This window comes from Rhea americana, unplaced genomic scaffold, assembly GCF_003343005.1.
Source record: "Rhea americana isolate MKP2758 unplaced genomic scaffold, rheAme1 scaffold_290, whole genome shotgun sequence".
NCBI classification, from domain to species: Eukaryota; Metazoa; Chordata; class Aves; order Rheiformes; family Rheidae; genus Rhea; species Rhea americana.
The window spans coordinates 751174-771262 of NW_028186413.1; the positions used below are offsets into that span (position 1 = coordinate 751174).

The 20089-nt window shown below is 36.0% G+C and overlaps 1 protein-coding gene across 1 annotated transcript in view; it reads left to right on the plus strand.

Annotated features, from left to right (window-relative positions):
• NT5DC1 (5'-nucleotidase domain containing 1) overlaps positions 1–20089 on the plus strand; it is a 153596-nt gene that overhangs the window by 24510 nt on the left and 108997 nt on the right. The gene's annotated exons all lie outside the window — the stretch shown is intronic.

The window sequence follows — 20089 nt, forward strand, 5'->3', positions numbered from 1 at the left end:
GTGGCAGTAAGGATGCTGTCACAGGCCCATGAATATCAACCTCCTCCCTCTAAACTGGAAAACAGCTATCCTGGAGAAGTTAGCTTCAAAAACAAATGAAATGAAATGAAATCATAGCATACCAGGCTGTTGTGGAGTTCCAATGCAGAGTAGGAGAGCAGTGAATCTTCCTCTGTTGAGGAGTTCTTCTGCCACAGGTGAGTGAGCAGAAGCTGATGATTTCAAGTGTCACCCCTGAGTATTTATATGATTTTGGGTGWCTGCTGGGCATAAGCTCCTCCCCCAAAATCAGTAAGCAGTAATTATCTGTGTGTGTATGTGTGTTTTTTGGGGGTGGGTGAAGCTATTTTGGGCAGGCATTCTAGATCCTGTTTCCCCCCCACCCTCTTTGGATTTCTTGTGTCCTTGGTGAAATTGTGTTGCTCTTAATTTGTATTTTCTTAAATTTTTACATCCCCCCTGTTTTTAGAACTGAGAAAGGTAACGTTGGAAAAAATCATGATCGTGTAAGGAAGGCTGATAATTYTAAGTGCTTCATTTGGATTTCTCTTAATATGTTTTAAGGAAAGAAATACATACTTTGGTCTTTGGTGAGTAACTGCACTAAAGTCTACAGAGACTACATATCTGAGTAATTGTTCACTTCACTGGGATGAGAATAGAGGGCTTACAGTTAGTTAAGATATTGATTAGCAAGTTGTGTGCATACTTGAAGATTACTTTTAACCTGTTATTGTTTAAGTAGGCTGTTGTCTTCAGATTATATTTATAAAATTCTACCATGTTGATGCTGGAAGTATAGTACCACCTATTTGATGTATTCTGCATGTAAGGCTACTGTATTATGATTTTTTAAAATGTAAGCTTTCATTACATAATGAGAACTATTTTTTTTATTTAGTTGTAACAAATGTATTGAAGTCTGTACTATTTAAAGAATAAAATATGGAAGTGTTACACATGCTAATGTTTGGGTTTAAGGGTTTTTTTGAGCTTTTCTGCATTCAATAACTTTTTTGGGGGGTAGACAAGGTTCAACCAAATGTTGCTATTGCTGTATTCTTATTAGTTGCATGTTGTTCCTATTAATTAGTTTCAGTTAGTAAATTTAAACTACTGCTCTTGCTGGATCAAACTTGATCACAGCTTATTGCTTATTAAACCTCTTTTTTTTTTCCTTCAGATTATAGATTGGTTTTAGGCGTTACGAATGTTTTTGAAACTGATTTGTTTAATAGATTGTATCCATACATTGTGACTTCTTCTCTGAATAAATGACAGAGTCTTACAGTGTTTCATCATCATTTTTATTGGTGTTCAATACTAAATAGGCAATAATTTTCAATCCCTGAATTGTTTTTTTGCTCTGAAAATTCATTAAAGAAAAATGACAGAGGAGAAACAAACCTCTCTCATTTGGGATGAAATCATACAATAAAATATATAGTGCATATCTTGCTTTTATCAGACATTCTCAGCAAAACTAAATGTATATAAATTATCTATTGGTTAAAACTCATTTGCCAATTTTAGCCTTTTGGAGAGGGGTTTCATTGTTTTATGGTATTAAATCTTATTAGATTTTTGAATATGTTTGAAAMTACTTATTGCCCCTGCATCAAAGATTAGTGGGGGAAAAAAGATAAAATGATATATCTAGTGTTACTAAAAGGAGCTRAGCGTGTGCTACAACTTACTGTCTTGATGAGGTAAGCATGTRAGGTTGTATTTATTTTTCAAGCTAATTTATTCCATATCTTAATACGAATTGTAGAAAAGTTGTGATTAAGCCAGGATACTAGCATTTTATAACATAGGAATACTAATAAATAACCTTTGTTACTGTGGGTTCTCATGCATGATAGGTACATAAGGGACACCTGTTCCCTTTTCAACCAAAAGACTGAGCTGATGGCCCTGAACTGTGCAGCTATTCCATGGGATGACAGGTTAACATGGGCTGAATTTCACTGCTTTGTGTCTTTGTTTAATTCCACACTCTTCAAGTGACAACTTTTTTTGGAGCTTTTATATATTATGGTAAATATCCTAGAACACAAGTTACCRAACTAAAAGAGACCAATGGACCATCAAGTCTATTCTGCTTACAATTGTGCTAATACATGGCTTGCTAGAGAGCTATATTAATGTGATTTAAAAAATGACTGCTGCAATAAATTATTTAATGCATTGTCAAACAGTTCCTTTCTTTTATTCTTCTTCCTAGCCATCCTCTAACAGCATTATGTTCCATTTTTGTAAATAAATCCTTTCCTCTGCAGAGATCTTCTAACTTAAGCCTGCAACCCCATTAAGCTTGTGCAGTCTAGCCAGTACAATCTAGTTAGTTGTTTTCAGAGAATATTTGCATGTCTGAGATGACATTTCTATTCCTTGTATGTACATTCAATTCCTTTTAGTCTTTTGAAGAAGGAAGCTTTGTCCAGAAGTTTGGGTAACATTTCGAGCTGCTTCATTTAAAAGTCAGTCTTGATAAATTTAAATGAGAAGCCAGTCATCCACTTTTGGCAGAAGCAATGAATGTATGGACATAGAATTTATTTCCTCTTTGAATAAAATCAACTTCAACGCCCCTTTTTTGGCTCACATAAAACTAAAAATAGCTTTTAATTTAGAAATATTTAAATATATGGCCCTTAGTGGGAAGTGTGGTTGTTGCTAATTTGACAATATTTAGCTAAGAAAGGAACATAAGACGACAGTTCTGTGCACACATAGTTTCATGATAATTTCTAGCCTAATTCATAAATACCTCCAAAGCAGACACACTTATGCTACAAAAGCACCAATAATGTGCACCTTTATTTGTCCTGCAGCCTCACTTCCGACCTTGTCTCCWTATGGGCAGGAAGGTGAATAATCTCTATGTACCTGTGTGTAAATAGGGAGGATTGTGGGGTTAAAAGGTATATACAGAAAAAAGCTGTTAACCTTGAGTTTAACTTGAGCTCCACCCTATTGTGCTATCTTACGCTGCTTCTTTGGCCTGAGGTTTTGTTTTTTGTGGTTATGGGAAATTGGGTTGGAATTAGAGTTTGCATATTTCATGTGTTTTCCTTGTTGCTATGGACATTTTCTTTTGGAAGAGCACTACACCCATTTAGCTCTAAGCACACATATGAAGGGTAGGCTCCCAAATATATTTGCACGTGCAAATATATGTACAATAGGCTTGCTTGTGTATGCCTCTTTACAGTAACAGCACATTTTTAAAAAAGAAAGGTTATTTGCATACCTGTTTTCAAAGTATAAACACTCAGATACTTTTGTTTTGTAGCACTGTATTTAGAAATTTGTCTTTGCTTTCAAATGTAGGTGTCTTCACTCCCTCCTTGCCCTGTCCCAGACCAGTAATAGTCAAGGATAATGGTGTGATAGGATGCTCTGTTGCACTATTCCAGAACTTGCTTTCAGTTATCAAGAGTTTCCTCATGCTGTGTAAAAATAGCCTCAGTAGTATTTCTTTTAAATAGCAATTTAATAATTTGAGGCCTAAGCTTACTACATCTTAAAATAGAATTTCTCTGGATCATATGAAGTAGATACTGAAATCACAGATTCTTTAACGGCAGTTGCAGCAGTGTCTGCTGTTTCATTGTGTTTGCTTATTGAATGTTGTTTGTTCATTATTAAATGTACATGCTTTCTAAATCACTGTGCTTTAGGACATGGAAACTGAGTTTCACCATTCAAGGTTATCAAGAATTCTTCCTGACTGCTATTGGTAGCTATGTAAAAGAGGCATATATGCTACATCCACCCTTGCACCAGAGATTATAAAACATAAACTGTAATAAAAGAATTAACTACTGCCTCCTCATCACTCCCCAAAAGTGAAACTCTTGGTTTAATGTGCCAGACAAAGTCTGGGATGGGTCCCTGCAGTAGGGGGGAACTGACTAAATGTGTTTCTGATACTAGAATCTAGAATTTCGATGTGAAGGTGCTTAGAATTACTGTTTTGACTTAAAGCATTTGATCCAAAGAACCATGAGATTTTTGAAAGTAATAATTCACAGCCTTAACTCTGAATTTGTCTTTTTTTAATATTTAGCTTTTAGTCCTAATCCTAAAGTAAGCGTTTGTATAGTTTGTGATTATATTTTAGTACCCAAGGAATCTGTTGGTTATTTTTGTATTCCTTTTGTTGGTATAATCTCAGCTTTGAAGAAAGGGGCAAAAATGTGCTGGTGGGAGATTTTTCCTGTTTTTCCTTTTCAAAAAGAGTCTAAAAAATTCAAGGTAGCTTTTTATTAATGACATAAAATCTCAGAGCTGCTAAGAAAATKCAAATATTTTGCTCTGTATTTACAGCTAGTGCTTTCCAATGTTGTAATTCAGTTACAGTTTTGTTATCCACCTGAAGTAAACTTCAAGRACTCCACCCTAGCCTGTGAATAAGTGTTCCTTTAAGAAAGTACTTACACCTAAAACTTGTAGTAGCTACTATTTTGAAATGGACCCTAACCKGTTGTAGCATCACCACTGGTGAAGAAATTCTCAAAAATTTTGAGTCCTTTAGGAGAGGCTGTCAGGAATTTGTGAGAGGAAGTTGAAAGCCTGATGTGAAATTAAAGGAGAAATGGAATTTCTTAGTTTGTGGTGTGCTTTAGGGCACTCCAGATACTGTTAAATCATCTCAGCTCCATGAAGTAAAATTGTCCTCTCTCCGTCACAAAATGCTGAACAGTGTTTGTACATGACTCTGATAATGGCGAGGTAAGCTGTAAATGTAAATGTAGAAGAACAAATTGTTCCATTGTACCTTTTTAATAGGGAAAACTAACATAGAAGTTTTTTTCAGTTTCTTACTGTTCACTGTCAAATACACTCAAAGAAATAGGAAGGAGGAAAATCCTTGAAGATTATTATTATTATTATTATCATTATTATTATTATTACAGCTACTTTTTGTTTGCATGAAGGATATTATATGTTCTAACACTAGCCACTTGAAACCACCAGGGCAAAGGGCTAGAAACCACCTTGGCTAAGCAATTGTTTACCTTGCTAACTGCAAAATAAATATGATTTCAGTTTTAGAATACATGCCTTCTTTCATAATTAGTAGATGCTCGGTCACAGTAATCTGCAGAGCAGTGTTGTCCCATCCATATTCAGACTTAGAGATACAATTCCTTCTTAAAACAAACAAAACAAAAGAAATTGTGCTTTACCTTTACCTTTCTGTGTTAATCTTTTTATAGATACAAAGCCCTTATGCTTCTAACACTTGTAATTGTGGTTGAATAAATCTCCTACTCTCAAGTAGTTATGAAAAGATGGCCTGTATTTATTCTGGCACTGTGAAACTCCCTAGTGACCAGTTTGTTCTGTTTAGTTCAGGTGGCTTGATCACAACAGCTGTATTTAGTATAGCAGTATGTTTAAATAGATGACTCCCAGTTAAATATTTACAGTTGTATTTTGCTCAAGCTAACTTGCAGAGGCACTTAGTAATGGCGCTGAAACATCAGGAAATGATGTGTTTCACGCATCTATAAAGAAGGCTCTGAGACTAGCCTGGACTTCTGATATTACCACCCTCAGATTCAGACAGTATTATTAGTGAATGCTTTTTTAACAACACRCATTGTTTGTGGCCCCACTTTACAAATTGTACAAATAAGATAATATTCCCTTATCTCACAGAATTTATCATACTAAGATAAAATAAAGCAAATAGAAGTACTGATACTAAGAAAGATGTTTTCCAGTACCTTAGGTATGCTGCTGACCTGACTGTAGTTTCTATTTCATTCTCCTCTGCTTTTAAAAGTAACAGAGAGAAATGCTGATCAAATTAATGTGTTAATTTAAAACTCATCAGATCCAGCTTTAGATAAAAACCGATTACTTTTCAAGATAACTGAAAACAACAAGCTGTTTGTGTAGAGCATCAGCTGTGTTTTCATAGTTATTAATACTCGTCCTTTTTCCCAATAATATAATATAATATAAATACTATAAATGTTTAAATATAAATGTAAAGTTCTTGCTTTTCAATAGAGTCTGTTTTAAAGTGAAATCATGCAGGTACTGGCAAGGTTTACATCTTTCTGATAGAGGGGAACAGCAGAAAGGACAATCCAGTCCTTGTTTACAACTTGGGAAATGATCAAATTTTCCAAAAGGCCAGAGTTCTGTATCACTTAAGCAAATCTCAAAATTTGTATTTAGCTTCTGATTAGGAGGTGTTAGATAACTATTTTGGAAGTTGCTTAAACATGGCCAGGTAAAGAGGTTTCCAGTTGTTTCTGCCCAGAAATGCTCATTTGGGGGTTAGGTTTAGCTCAGTTGGTTAGAGCATGGTGCTAATAAYGCCAAGGTTGTAGGTTCAATCCCTGTATGGGCCAGTTTTTTCCCTGCCAAGCAGGGAGATTGGACTAGATGATCTCCAGAGGTCCCTTCCAACCTTACTGATTCTGTGATTCTGTGATTCATTTTCAACCTTCTCCTTGCAATTGACTATACTCTCAGCTGTGTCAGTACAACAGTTTATGAAATTTTTCTGTAAACTGAATTAGTAAGAATTTGACTTTGACTAAAATGGAATCAAACTTTCCTGGGACTATTGGAGGAAGGTATTTTGTTTTCCATAAGTCTGGATGATTTCACAGGGTGTGTCAAATGATTTTAAACTCTTGAAATATGTAACTGCTCTCGAAGAATTAYCCTAAATGTTCTTTATATTTTATTAATTTTCTAAAGTTCTTAATCTTCCAGTTTAATTTTTTATCCCAYTGTCACCAAACCTGATCATAAGAGYAAAAACAGCATTCACATAAAAACAAAAATTCAAAAAAGTCACATATTTTCCTTGGTAGAAGGGGGAGGGTCAAATTCTTATGTTTTATTTGTTTCATACTCTGTTTTTCTCCGATTTTTTCCAGAGTGTTTACTATCTTGTTCTGTTTCTGTACCTGCTACACTTGAGGTTTCTCTCAGACTCCCCTGGACCACAGTGAATAAAGAAGAGCCCAAGCTAAAGGAGGGGTGAAAACCACCCCTGCCTTCCCCAAGGTGAAAAAGTTCAAACAAGTTCCTCAGGTATCCCATAATTAGGGGAGTCTTCCAAGTAGTTGGCAAAAAATAGGTGTATCTGAGCTGCTTTTTYGTGCCTACCTGCTGGAGCAAGTAGACAGTCTGCTCAATAGTCCTATTCATTGACCTTACTACCTGCTGTGGTTTGGACAATTGGCACAGAGTTGTTTTTAAACCTTCATGTTTAAAAACAGGTGCCAAAGGTAGAAAAAATCCAGACTTTTATGGCCAGAATAAATAAAAGTTGCCTGACTTCACTTTAAAAATACGTTGTTTTTTTTTTAACAATGTTAGTTATGTTAAATATTACTGTTTCCTCATCATTTATTTAAATGGAAATGTAGGAAAGTTCAGTTGGTGGTTGCACACAAACTTTGTATACTCTTGTGCAAAGTATGTTTGAGTGGAGCCTGATTGTTCATTATGATTATTTTAGTRTATAGTATTTTTAATTTCACTCAGCTGAGACTGGAGTCTTACAGACATTATATTGTAATAAAGGAGAGAGTCAGAATTACCCACTTGTAATAAGGAAAAGTGCTAGTGAAGTGGCTGCTTTTATTATTACACAACATGCATAAAGGCTATGAAATGTTGCAGGTAAAACATAACACTTCACCTGACTCTAGTGTGCAAGCTTCAAYGTCTCTTGCATTTCATAGGTGAAAAATAGCATGAATTTGAAAGATGAGTTTTTTAAAGTACTTTAACCAAAAGGCCTTGGCATTGAAAGATTTGAGGATTGAAAGATATGTATATATTTTCCTTTTTTTAATGTGGAACAGGTAAGTATTTCCCACACTAGTGATAGATAAAATGGTCTAGATACCAGGGAAGGGTGTGGACTCCTAAACTAGTGATACACAATCTCACCAAACTGCCACCTTGCTCCAAACAGTGATACTTACTGATATAGGTGGAAAATAAATAAAAATTGGACTCCTGCTGGAGGTGATTTGGGAAATCATCTCTTCCCACTGATGGTGGAATGTGAGCAAGGATCTCTGTGGAGTTAATGGGTGAGAGCTTGAGGGTGATGTTTTTCTTCTGCATACAGAGATAGAAGTAGGTAGCCTCACTAGCAGAAGTGAAGTACTTTGAGATTTTGAGTGTGGCACTCCTGGATTGTCACAGCTTAGGAATAGATCTATGGGATATTACAGGCTGCTTCAATTTATATTCAAGTGCTGTAGTCTGAATGTGTTTAAGACCTAGTGAAGATCATAGAGGTTGAGAGACAGAGAACTGAATCCACAGATCTCAGGTCCCAACATAGATTCATTAACCAATGAGCCATTTTCTTCTGTGTGGTCTGCAACAAATATTCAGTTTTTATTCTTGAGACAATTTCTCCTTGTTGTAGCTTAGCCAGGTTTATAGATGAAAGTAATATTTCTGTGCCTCCTTTTGTTAAACAGCTCACGCTCCATAAGCAAGGAGGAGGCTGCTCTGCTATCAGCAGCTGTTGCCAGTGCCGTATGCTACTACAGAAGATTGACACCAGAGTTCAAGGAAGATAATCTGATGTGAAGAAGTGGAAGAAGTCTTCCACTGACCAATGATAACCAGCATAATGAATTAGGACCTTGAAATGTCATGAGAAACAGGGTCATATAGGATAGGAAATGGAAMAAAGGGGAAGGGAAGGAATCATTTATCCTTGTTACATATAGTCCAGATTGTGGAGTCTGAAGTCTSTTATATCTCATGCCTCATCTCTCTTAAGGAATAAGTGTATAACTATATATGTGTGTGTRTATRTATATRTATWTTTTATATATAKAGAGAAAAATAYATATATATATAATAAAATATTTAAGAAGGGGAAAGAGCATCAGCAGTTGCAGTGTACTTTGTTTTTACCTAATCATCATTGTAGCTGTTTCCTGATCAAACTGTCATTAAATGGGAAAGAGTTGTAAGTAGTTCAACGTGCTAGGTACGTGTAAATCTATACTACGCAGATATTCGAGAGAAACAAATGCTGTTTGGYTGCAGCTGAGTTGGAAATTAAATCACCTGAAATATAGTTGTCTTAATCTAGGCTGCCTGAATCCCAGCCTTTTTGTCTGTGTGCAGGCTGTTAGACCTTAGTGTTGAGAYGCTGAACTAGCTTTAATCTACTTAGATGTCTAGTTGCAGCCTGTATGGAGCTCTAGGCTGCTACAAAACTAAAGGCAGGGTAAATGCTTTTGTGGTTAGCCTGCACTGTGCTCCAAGCTACTGCGGAACAAATGCTTGTGAGCAATCTGTATCTACAGCTAGTCAGAAATTGTTTATGCTGTGATTGTAATTTAGCGATATTCATAGGTGTACTCATTTTACCATAGATTATACTMTTATAATTGAGGCAATGCTACTATGCTTTCATCTCCTTTTTGTTCTTTCTGCTAGTAAATGGATTTAGCTCTTTGCAGCTCTTGAAAGTCAAATTTAAAATATCTTGGAAAAGGAAGCCTGTTGTCCAAATAGAATAGAATCAGTTCTGTACTCCTACTTAGAGCTAAAAATGTTTTTTTTTTTAATGTACTAACTGGGTAATATAACAATTATTGCAGCTATAGCACTGAAACAYAGGGAAGTGACAGTTGATCAAGATCTATAACGAAGAGTAAGTAAATCTCAGATAGTGCTCTGGGAATACCTCTTTTAGTGGAGCTGATTACAAATATCTAGGAGTTCTTTACAAATTTACCTCAGACAGAAGGTTAAATTAAATGAGTGTCTTCCTTAGCATGTATTCCAGATTATTCAAACAGTGAAAGGATTTGACCACCTACAGATTGTATATTCCAGTTTGCAAGCTTATATCAGTGCATGTCTTAAGAGGAAGAAATAGCATAGGATGGCAGGAGGGACTATAAACATGTAGTAAATAAGGGAAGATGTATATGAATCCTGAGAGTTCTAAGAGTGTGTGACACGTTTCTGTAAATTATTTTTCAATAATTGAAGGATTGAAGAAATGAAGAGGAAAGCATCTGGGATCTGGGGGACTAAAATTTATGTTGTAACTTGAAATTGTCTCTACATCAAGCTTGATACCTTTCATTTATGCTAGTTTCATCACATTATTTACGATTATATCTAGTAGAGTCAGCTCAGCGTTACTTGGAGCATCTTCTCTGGTTATCCAGTTCTGCATTAGAAGCAAAGCAGAATTCTACCTTTATATTTACAATCTGATTCTGTATGTTAGCTTTTTTAAAAGGTAAATATGCAAAGTAGAGTATGCTTGTATATTTTTGCTTTGTAGTACTTTCCTTTCAATTTCGTTGGATAATTGAAAAATGAACTTAAGTTCTGGATTTGAATGCAATAAAATCAAAAAGGCTCCTTATGTGCAGAAGGTACATTTCCAACTGCAAGTTCAGTAGAAGTTACAGGAATGAGATTTGGTGTTTGGTTTTAAGATTGAAACCTTTTTATTTACCAGGTTGAAATATTTTTGTATAAAGCTGAGTATCTTTAAACACMCTCCTTTCTTCAGAACCTAAACATTATACTGTTTGTCAGTTCATGCCTTAAAATATTAGGTCACCAAGAATGCACGTTAGGTCATTCAGAGAGAGGTTATTGTTTCAGAAAATAGACCCCCTCTATAATGTATGGTCGGATGTGTTTGCTTACCCAAGTATTAGCAAGTAAAAGTAAAATTAACATTAGTAGCATGTTTTTCTCCTGGTTCATTTTTATACCTGTCTAAATCCAGAGCTTTTCTGGTATGTCCTGTGTGCATAAACTGTACTGCATTTCAGAGCTGGATTCCATCTAGGGCTGTGCTGATGACCGCAGGATGTTTATGTGAATCCTGCTAAGTTTCTGGCAGATTTCTTCAAGACCTTCATGCAGTACTTCATCTCTGAAGATACTAATGGCATTTAGAAAAGTTTTTTCATTTGTTTTTATACCAGTACTTTGCCAGTGCTTTAAGGGATATTATRTTTAGGCCAGGCATACAGTTAGTGTCAATTGCTAGAAAATTGAGGCTAGCAGGCTGGCAGGAGCATGAGCTGAATTTCTTTGATACGTGAAATAATCTCAAGATGACCTAAAGAACTATTTAATAATAGTATAGGATAGTTATAATATCTTTTCCAATTTCTGGGAACCAAAAATGCTAACTAAAGAAAAACTTAGTAATTGCATAGGCAAAGGAACATCTATTTTACAAACTTAATGGGGTTGATGGACATGTTTCTAGCATATTCTTTCTAGAATTGCTTTGGAATTTTTATATTTATACTGGATCATTTTTTTAGAAGTGGAAAGGAAGATCAACACTGTAAAGATTCATCGTCTCTAAGAATGTAAGCTGTAGTTTCTAGAGAATTTGGTTAAAGGTTGTGGCAATGATATTATCTATGAATTTGACACATAGAGCTCAATGGGAACTCAAGATCTTGGTTTGGGGGGAATGAAAAGTCAAAAAAGGTCAGAGAGAAAAAAGTTCTGAAGATCTATTTTGGTTGACTTCAACAGCTTCAAGAACGGGAAATGGTAAGGAGCAAGTTAACAACTTAATCTTTTTAAACTCTACATCTCTGGTAAGATAGTGCAACAATCACTATCATCTGTTGTGATGGAAGACTACTTTGTCTTTTCTTCAGCAGTTCAAAGCTGCTGAAGAAGCACAAGTTGATGAAGTCTCTCTCCCGAGTTCTTAATATGCTGCCCTTGGAGACATTCATTCCGTATCTGCATGACCAATAGGACACGTCAGGATGTTTAGATGTACATGTGCCTTTTGCTTTTAATGTCTATGTGCATATATTTTGAATACTTACATGGCCCAAATACGCATTTAACAGAAAATGAATTTAAAAGGATAGCACTTAACACAGAGTTTCGGCAGTCAAGCTTGCGGCTCAGCCAGATTTTATGCACTCCTTGTAACCCTTCAGCACAGCACTTTCGTCCACTTCTACATTTTTGTCAACGGCTCTACCATTGTGTCTGAAAGCTGCATAYGAAGCATCCCTTAAGTTCCCATTCCTGTGCTTGGAGGATAAAGCAGATAACGTTACACTCTGCTAGCGCCTCTTCCCAAGGAAGCAGTCTTTCTTTTGGGGAATGGTGCATTAAGAGTCTGAGTAGGTTTGAAGTCTCGGGGACTGAATGTGTTACAGATAGACTTTCTGGAGCTTTTAACTGCCAAAGTCTCTACTGTGCACGTGTAATCCTAACTTTGTAATAATTGTGTAGAATTTCATAGCGGTGGCAACAGGGATATTTCCTATACTACAATAATACGTGTCAAATTCCAAATCTGTTGAAAGAATGAAGGTCCTACAGCTGCTTTACAAAATGAGTGTACAGACTAGGATAGAGAGTATTTTCCTAATATTTTTATTAAAAAAGGAAAAACCATTTTAAAGGAACCTTTCCAAAAAAGTCTTAAGTCTGAGGTATTGGAAATTGCATCGGAATGGTGAAAATTTGGCAAAATTCTAATTACCTCAAAACAGATCATAAGGAAGCCCCACATTTCTCATTATAGGTGATGCAAACTGTGTTATAATGTCAGGTATTTATTTGAATGGTTAAAGTACTTTCTYGGTATTTTTACAGTTTTAAGCACACCCATTCTTATGGGATGCATACTGCATATCAGTATCTGTCTTTAAACAGGGCASCTTTTTTTTCTTTCGAGGAAAACTACTTTCAGTCTCTATTTTTTTTTTTAATTAAAGACAGGCTGTTTAATCTACAAAAATGCTATTGGACCTGCTTTGTATTAATTGCTATTAATTAATATGAAGAAAAAAGTAAAGAGTTCACATCTTTCATATGTGGCCTTTTTAATTCCATAATTTAAAGCTTGAACATTTGCCATCTCTGCTTACTCTCTCCTTACTAATATTTGCCTTCTGAAAACCTCTTGCCAAACAGTTCYCAGGAGCAAGGAACTAGTGCTTTGAGAAAGTTTAAGTTTGCAAATACACCAGCTTCAGGCTTGCCATCTCTTCCCAGTGTGATTTCTCTTCTTTTCCATCCCAGTTATTTGTGAGGTTTGCATCTGGAGAACTTCTTATAGGCCAGTATTGCAATGCTTCTGTCTCCTGGCACTTTCTGAAAAAATAACAGTAATTTTCCCCTTTGAAGTATGAAAAACAGTGACAAAGCTGGTACGATCTGTTTTTAAAATTCAGCTTTCCAAAGATTTGGCATTTTTTTCTCCAGACTAGTAGGATATGTTTTTATTCTGTATTTTAGTTCACATTGTATTAGGAATTAAAATTGCTTTCTAAATTTTTTGTATTTTGAAGGTGATTGGATTATTAATCTGCTATATATATTTCAGTAAATACAGTAAGGGATATCAACACCTCTTTCAGAGCATTAAAAAAAATTGTTAGCCAGATTTTTGGGGGAAAATGGTTGATCATTAGAACATTTAAGTACAGAGGCAAGATCAAAWTTTTAAGGATCTGCATAAGTGATCACATTATGGCTTCAACCCCCAAAGTGATCAGAATGTAACTATGACATATCTTCCTTCCCCTCGCCCTTCTTTCTTCCTGGATATCATGATTGGGCAGATAAGAAGTATTTTCATGTTTATATAGTCCTCTAGCTTTTCTTAGTGCTCTCACTCTGGGAAYGCTAGATGCCGACAGCTTATATACAACTGTTTCAATACCAGTAAGTAAACTGGTAAATAATATAGACAACCCTGTATCAGTGCTTGATCCAGATCGTGTCTAATTTGCTTAGACATAGCCCCCAGATCCAAACTTCTCAAAAACCTTGGGACTTGATGTGTGGGTAGTGTGGAGTCAGTGTTCATGTGCCATAAACCTGAATATTTTGGGATGTTTTTATTTTATGTGAAAGCTATGTAATCATTTTGTTAGTAAAATATAGATCCTCTCCTGGGGATCTCAGACTTACTGTGTGTGATTTTCATCTGGGAAGTCCTGAACTGTCGTATAGCACACATAATATAGGAAATACTGATGTGTTTTGCTTCCAGTTCCCAGGCATGAAGGAGCCAGGCATGAAGGAGCCAGTGTCAAGGGGCCTAACAGAGRGCAACAGAATGTGAGTCACTGAAAGAACAGGAATAGCAGCTGGTCAGTAATAAAAGATAGGCTAGAAGAGAAATAAATGTAAAACATAGTCTAGCAGTTAATGGGTCAGGTTATGATAAGGCAAGAAAAGAGGACATAGCCCCATAATCCTSATTAAAATAAACTCACTGCGTTAGCCTAATTTRATAGACTTCTCTAAGCACAAGAGTTCCTACCACATGATGCCAAAACCAAAATGTTAAAATAGTTCTTATTGGAAGATTTAACACAGAAAAAGTTTGTACTAAATGTGGTATTGCAAAGAAATCTCCATCTCAAGTGAGAAATATTTTACCCTTAAAACAGTACTGAGTGCCTTGTTAAGCTTCATACATTTTGACTTAATAGGTGCTTGAAATATCCAAAAAAATTCCTCAGCTAAGGTAGTGAGCCATCTAAGGCTACACTCAAAGTAGCCTCAATCCTCAGCATAGGAAGTAGTTTCAGGCTCTGGATGCCAGTTTTATAGAGGCAACTAATTGCAGTCGTCAGATCAATTAGATGCATTCCTCACTCCAGCTGGCTGACTGAGGCATTCTGGCACTGAGTATATTGGCAATCATAAATCCATCATTAAGTGTCTCAAATTGTCCATCGTTTAGTGTACTTAGGTGCTGAATGCTCTGTAATGCCTGCATTTCCTTTTTCATCTGGCCCTTAGCACCCRGTGACACTGGGTGGGATCCCCTCCATGTAGGCAGAACAGCATCCAAAAGACTAAATCATGGAGGGATGTTGTCCGTGATTTCTCAAAGTTTCATAAAAGGCAGTCTTATGTATCTTCATTGCTAGAGGAGGATGAGTTTGAAATCATATACTGATGACCCCATTTGTATTAGTTTATATTTAGGCAGTTGAAGATGCAACCTTAATATTTTTCTTCGGACTTAAAAATATTATATTCCTTCGCTGTCTGACTCTTCCCTAAGCATCTCTGTATGACTGTTGTTGGAGACAGAATAGTAGAATAGACAGATACTTTATTCTAACCCATCCTGGCCATTTCTAAATTCTTAAAGTACMTCTCTTCTTTCCCAGGACATTTACCTAATTCCCATTCTATATATCTAACCAGACTGAAGGCAACTATTCACCATTTTTACTGAAGCTGAATCACTATGCTGAAAAGAATTAAAGGCACAGGGAGTCAGAAAATACTTGTGTAACCTCTCATTTGTATTTTAGACTTTATCTTGCTGTGAAGGGCAACACCTTATTTCAGGACCATTCTGTTATACAGAAGTATCATTTAGCAAGCATTTGAAGTTATGTGCTATTACATYTACGATCCATGCTGATTCTTCATCTGTTGGTTTTGAGGGCATGAAGGGACACATTGTAACAATAGAAGACTCTAATATACTYTACAGTAATAAAGGGGTTTGTTTGGTTGTTTTGTTTTGCTCTGCTGTTTTTTTCTTAGTGGAACACAACTAATATCAGTAAAGAATGCATTTTAAGAATACCTTTCYTTTGCTATTCCTCTACTGTGTTCCTGTCATTTTTTGAATGTAGTTTTCCAAAATTTTCAAAGCRCAAAATGGCAAACTGTAAGAAAACCAAAAAGAAAACATTTTCTTTTCAGGGTATCATATTTCCAACYGAATTTCAAAAATGTGGTTTCAGTCTCTTTAGAGCTGCTAGGTTTCTTTTCCTGAAGAYTTTATCGGCTAGTGGAAGTGGGTGTAGATGGAGAGGAAAGTTATCATTTAATTCGAGAAGTGAAYGCTACACATTTCTTGCAAAAAAACATGTAAGCAATAAATTTTAGAAATGAATGTGTCCGTCTTTTCCATTGATTCTTTCTATACATTTCTTTCCCTCTTCCACATGTCTAGTTTTGCTRTCTACTTCTCCATGTATTTGTTGCTCCTTTATACTATGTTCTGTCTGTGCCATTGAGCATGGAGTGGATGAAAGAATTTGTTGCTGCTCTTTGTATCAGCTCTTGATTCTCATGTATTATTAAGCAGGAGCTGAACTGCCTGAGTATAGTGAGAGTCCTTTCAGGCCTAATCAGGGAAAGTTTTTTGAAATTGGCTAGCCTCTATCTTTTGATAGCAAGGAACGGCCCTKATGTAAAACATTATTACCGCAAATTGTCTGACCCTGTTGACATGGGGTTKCTATAACTTTAAATAGAATAATTTAACTAGCATGTAGGTTAGGTCCTATTCTAGTCCATCTAAACATCCCTTCTGAAATACTATACACAAAAGTCAATATTTTAGCATTAGACCACAGAAGACTTGGGCTGTCTATTGGCTCACTTTCTAAAGTGTCCCTATAAAAATGCAACCTAAAACAAAAAACAACAATCCTGGGATTCAGACAGACTCATTATCCAATTTAAGTGAAAAAAATATGATTTCTAGTTCCATTTATTACCATAATTTCCTCTCATGCTGTCTGAGAACAGAATTTTCAGTCTGGCTGGTCTTAAGTAGTATCTTGCCCATTCAGCAGAACTGAAGGTCATCTGAGTTTGAGCACAGGCCATACTGGATAAAAATCAAGTTTTACATTTCTCACTCTTTTTTCCTGTATATACACAGAAMGGAAAACCTGCTCTTTGGCTCTTAGCTCCAAGAAGTTGCAGAGGGACTCAGGCTTGCGATGAAATGGTTCTGCTGTGATGACAGCCCAAGAATGCTCTCTGCTCAATCAGGCATCTTTGAAATTCGGGTATTTTTCTTTTGTTTATATCCTTGAATGGACAGGACTTCCTCCAGAATGGAAAAACTACAAATGTTTTACAATATGCCACTCATTTCAAGTTTCTTCTTGCAGTTGCTCAGTCACTTGTTTTCTTCAACTGGAYTTAAACACAGTGGGTCTGAAGAGCCTTCTTGCTTGGGGAAAAATCATTCCTAGGTTTCCAGTTACATCTCTAGTGTCTTGACATGTGTGTCTCCAGCTTATTCTCCCTTGAGCAATACAAAAATTTTAAATATTCTCAGCAGTTAAGGCCAGACGAGATCATTACTATAATCCATTCTGATTGTCATGATGCAAGCTTCGCTAAAGAAGCTTGCCCAGTAGCTTCTGTTTCTGCCCGAAGCTCAAATTTTAAATGAGAACATATCCCTTAAGGATATGGCATCTGAGCCTATATTTAGATGTGATTTAACTCTGGTTCCTCACAAAGGGCTGTTGATTCTCATGAGAGTTCCTACTTCATACCACACAGAGGAGCTCCCTTTAGACAGTTTGTCATCACATCTTTTGCATGTTTGGCAGGGGTTCTCTTTCTTTCCTTTTGAAGTTGAATTCTGTATTAGAGTRTCACGCAGTGCAGTTTTAGTATGRAAGGAATACAGAACTATGCAAATCCATAAGGTTTTAATTCGATGTGGTAGAATCTAAGCATCAGAGACACATCATCAACAGCCACTTTAGAGTTTAGAAGGCTATGCTGTCATCACCAGTTTCAAAATCATTCTGCATCACTGTAGGATGCAATAACGAACCAAAGAACAATTAAGATTTTTTTTCCATATATATATCTCTACAGAGACTTGCATTACCAAGCTTTCTTGACATCATTCCTATCTCTTCCAACAARGAACAGAAAAGTAATAGTAGGAACCATAAGCATGCAGTGTGCAGAGGARGGAGCGATCTTGAAGCACATTTTTGGTCCTTGTCTGTATGGATGGTCAATTGTTGAAATTGTTTGTCTTTTGAAAGTAACTATTTTTTTGTTGGAGGAGCCTAAAGTGAAGCATCTGTAGTGGGTAAGAACACAAGAAATGCACAGTGGATATTCCCAGTGGTCCGCGTAGCAGTCGAATATYGGTGGCATCAAGAGCAGGTGTATTTTGGGAAAGCACAGAAACCTGGACACATTATTGCATTATCCCTACCATCCATATAAAATYATAAGTAACAATCACATTTCTGTCAGGGTGCTCCATATGGGAACTTGGTTACTGAGCAACCTTCCCTGACAATCCTTCTTGTGTGTAGAGTGAATAAGCACAGAATGCATCATCTGTAGGGCATCATCTACATCGTTATGAATTTAATTATCCAGCTTGCTATTTAAATTGACAAAAGGGAGTAAAAGGACCAATATCATCATTAAAATTACATTTTTTAATGTATTTACAATACTATTTGGATCACTAATCCGAAAGAAYGACTATAACCAAAAAATAGGGAAAATCAGACTTTTGTCGCTTATGTCCCAGAGATTTGATATAATGTAGTTAGACTTGTCAGGTATTGCTCACTGAATGCAGGAATGTAGTAATGGTCCCCTGTCTCATGCACAGGAACCTGCATCTCACTTATTTGTAATGTAGTACCCAGCTTCGATCTCACAGCGTTCGTTAACCTGGCAGACGCAGCTGCTTGGCTTGGGTTTGTGACTAGCTATTCATTGTATACACCATGAATAGAGCTGCAGGGCTGTACAGATCTGGTGTGTGTGTCTTTCTCTGCTGTTGGAAATGATCTCCAGTGGGATTCAGAGCTTGACAGGCCTCACTAACCTCACTAGATGGTAAACTCCATATACTRTAGCCTCTCCTTCACAAGAAAGTTAAGCTTTCCAGCAGGATCTAGTGTATATAACCTCCCATATGGGGGGGAAAAAAACATTTAAAAGAATGGAATGAGTATAATCTCTTTCACAAATTTCACCTTTCACCAGAATATCCTTTTTTTTCCTTTTTTTTAAAAAAAAAAACACAGTTAACTAGAAAAGATGATCTGTTGAAAAGTTGATCTCATTGAATATGTTTTGAGTTTGGAATAACTGTATTTCATCTCTTTTGTCCCATGACTGTCAGTTAGGGAAAAAGTGAGAGAAACTGATTACTGTTAGGAATTGTTAGCTGCTTTGTTGCATGATGTCCTTATTTTTTGCTTACAGCTTCAGAAATGCGTGTACTTCACTGTTGAATTGAAAATAGCTTTCTTTAAAGCTTGAGACCTAAACTCTCAAACTTTATATTAATTTCCAAATGAAGCATCACATGGCTTAGAATTTGGATGAAATAATGAAAATACTCTTTTTGAGTCTGTCCTCGTATGCCACCCTCCATTGGCTTTTCTCATGCCCATCTTCTCTGCCACAACTTCTCCTGTTTCTTTCTTTCCCTCTTTAACTGCTACCTTCATCCACCCTGTTTTCAGTTCTGAGTCATCATCCTGTCTCTTTCTTAAACTAATATCTCTTCTTAAATTCTTTTTTCCCTCAGAAAATTKCCCTCCCCTCTTGTTTTCTGCCACTTAAAAATCCTTCCTCTCCTCAACAGTCAACTGAAAGTTCTTGCATTTTCTTCTTCAAACCACGTAAGAACCTGCTTATGCATGAAATATGTGTTACAATAGGTTTTCCATTATGCTTCTAAATAACTGTGTATATGCCTAGGATAGAACTTTTCTGAGGAACCTACCAACAGCACATAAGCTATAGCAGTACCCTGTAAATATTCTATTAAAAAAAATTATCTGCAGAAGCAAAGAAAGTGGAAGAGTCTTTGCTTATGGAAAGAAGAAAAGTCTTTGTGCTATTCCTGAGACTTTACTCTCAGATGCAGCAAAAATTGTACTTTTTCAAATGTTTTCTTTTTTTTTTCCTAAAACAAGCAAATGATTTCTGATGGGTAACCACATCTTCATACRGAGGCAAAACAGTTCTGAAAAATATATTTTCCCTGGCAAGACATCTTCCTTAATTATATATTTGGTCTAACATTTGAAAACAGAGTAAAAYGTTTTAAACAATGTAATTAACTTTTGAGAATTATTAATTAATACTTTTAAGTATGGAATTCAGTTAAGTTATTCATTATATTTCAGAACAACATTGTTCCCAAAAGGGAAATAACAAATACTTTCAAGGTTATTTCAGACTCTATACACTAAAACTCATCTCCTTTACAACTGACAGGAAGTAGAATGACAGACTGTACTGTCCAGTGGAGAAAATGTCTAGACTG